Source organism: Lipotes vexillifer, unplaced genomic scaffold (assembly GCF_000442215.2).
Source record: "Lipotes vexillifer unplaced genomic scaffold, Lipotes_vexillifer_v1.1 scaffold382, whole genome shotgun sequence".
Taxonomy (NCBI): Eukaryota; Metazoa; Chordata; class Mammalia; order Artiodactyla; family Lipotidae; genus Lipotes; species Lipotes vexillifer.
This window is the reverse complement of record NW_006780611.1, coordinates 9,438,418-9,440,916: the sequence shown is the minus strand read 5'-3', so window position 1 is coordinate 9,440,916 and position 2,499 is coordinate 9,438,418. Positions and strand designations below refer to the sequence as shown.

The 2,499-nt window shown below is 52.1% G+C and overlaps 1 non-coding gene across 1 annotated transcript; it reads right to left on the bottom strand.

The window, feature by feature from the left end:
* Positions 1-1,184: 1,184 nt before the first annotated feature.
* On the bottom strand, positions 1,185-1,257 carry TRNAG-UCC (transfer RNA glycine (anticodon UCC)). The gene has a single exon. It is a non-coding gene; the product is annotated as a tRNA-Gly (tRNA).
* Positions 1,258-2,499: the final 1,242 nt, after the last annotated feature.

Sequence of the window (2,499 nt, the reverse complement as noted above, 5' to 3'; positions counted from 1 at the left end):
GAGCCTGCGCTCTATAGCCCGCGAGCTACAACTACTGAAGCCTGCACGTCTAGAGCCCGTGCTCCGCAACAAGAGAAGCCACCGCAATGTGAAGCCCACGCACCGAAACGAAGACCCAACGCAGCCAACAAATAAATTAATTAATTTTTTTAAAACTATGAATTAAAAACAAATTGACGATAATCCTATTTAGGATCATCTGAGCAATCACCTAAAAATAAGCCCTAAATTAAACATAGAATTACCATATGATCCAGCAAATCCATTTCTGGGTATACACCCAGGAAAAGAGAAAGCAGGGACTTGAACAATTATTTATACACCAACGTCCATGGCAGCATTATTCACAGTAGGGAAAAGGTGGAAACAACCCATCGATGGATAAAATGCCTATTGACGATGAATGGATAAGCGAAATGTATCCACACAGTGGGATATTATTCAACTGTAAAAAGGAAGGAAATTCTGACACAGGCTACAGCACATGAACCTTGAGGATTACACTAAAGAGAAATAAGCCAGTCACAAAGACAAATACTGTGTGTCTCACTCATATGCCGTACTTAGAGGAGTCAGATTCATGGAGACAGAAGGTAGAAGGGTGGGTGCTGTGGCGTAGGGGAGGCGGGGATGGGGAGTTAGTGTTTAATAGGGACAGAGTTTCAGTTTGGGAAGATGAGAAAGTGCAGGAGATGGATGGTGGCGGCTCTGCAACAATGTGAATGTACTTAATGCCACTGAATTATACACTTAAAAGTGGCTTAAATGGTAGATTTTATGTTATGTATATTTTACCACAATTTTAAAAAATAGGTCCTGCCACTCAGTGTGTTGGGTGTGTGCTGACCAGGGCAGTTGAGAGTTTAAAGTCTCTGGTGGTTAATGAGAAAAGATGCGGGGAGACTTCGTGCCCAGCGAGGCCTGCCTGGCTGCCCAGGACGGCCAGGAGCTGTCCCGGCACTGTCCCTGCTGGGGTCTCGCAGGGTGGGTGGGAGAGGACAGAGGTGGTGCTAGGAGCGGGGAGGGCCTACACTGTGGCCAAGGTCCCCCGGCCCCAGAGAACCAGCTCTTCGTTGTGTCCCCTGGACTGCAGACCTTCTGTGGTAAGAGCTGGCAAGGTCCCTTCCCATGGTCAACTTGTTTTTGTTTTTTGTTTTTTTTTGCTACGCCATGTGGGATCTTAGTTCCCTGACCGGGAATCGAACCCCTGCCCCCTGCGGTGGAAGCACAGAGTCCTAACCACTGGACCACCAGGGAATTCCCCTGTCAGCTTGTACTTTTACTGGTTCTGCTAATATTCTTTATATTTGTTTGTACATTTGCTTTGGTTTTAATGTGGGAGGCAAACGTAAGCACAAGAGGTTTATACCTGGATCTGAGTCTGTGCATAGTTAAGAAACACTGTAATAAAAACCATCAAAGACAGGGTCCCGGAACTAACTTTTTTCTTTAAGAGAGTGTCCACACGGCATTGCTTGGATGTTGGGGTAACGCTGCGCTTTGGCTTCTGGGTCTGTTTCCCTTGAAGCACAGTCATCTCTGTGTCCCTGCAGGGCCAGCATCCGGGCTGGGCCAGCGAGGCAGCGGAGCTGGAGACTCAGGGAAGGCTGGGGTGGGGCTGCATCCTGGGTCTTGAAGAGGGAGTTTGAGGAGTAGGAGATGGGGCTGGGGAAGGGCCCATCTCGGAGGGAGGCAGCCACCCCAGCGCAGAGGGTGTCAGGGCATCCAAACAAAGCCCCTGCTTTGCCCGACTGTCAGGGGTGGGCTGCCAAGAGATCAGCCTTCCCCCTCAGACACGCCGCAACTCCCTCCTCCCCCTTCCCCAGACATTACCTCGTCCTGTTGGTCTCACCTCCTCTCTCAGCGCCACCTCACCTGGCCCAGCCACCATCACTTCTTCCCTACATCCCTGCACCTTTAGCCTCCCCTGCCAGTAAGGGATGTACTGGGTCCAGCAGGCCTTCACTCATTCACTCAGTAAACATGCACTGACTAGGGCAGCACCGATTAGGAACCAGGCGAAGGCCCTGCCCAGTGGGAGACAGACAACAAACAAGGAAATGTAAGTGACATATGACAGCAAGTGGCCACAAGAGCCAGAGGAAAACAAAAGGAATCCGGGGAGGGGTGCTGTGATACCTTCCCTGGCCTCCGGGCCCCTCCGGGGATGCCTGCCATGATCCAGCCCCGGCTCCTGGAGGATCTGATCACGTAGCCTAGCAGCCCCGGTGAATGCCCCAGCCACAAGTGGTGAGAAAGCCGCCTTGGTGTGGCCTCAGGAAAGGGGGCCTCAGGAAAGGGGGCCTCAGGGAAGCGACATGTCCAAGGCCGCGCAGCTTAGGGGGTGTGCTCCTGGGGCTGGGCCCAGGCCTGACCCCACTTGGCCATCACATTACATGGTGTGGCTATGTGACGTTGGGCGTGTTGCCTTCCAGCTCCGAGCCTCAGCTTCTCCACCTGTAGGATGGGCATGGAATGGTAGGCAGAGACACTGCAGGG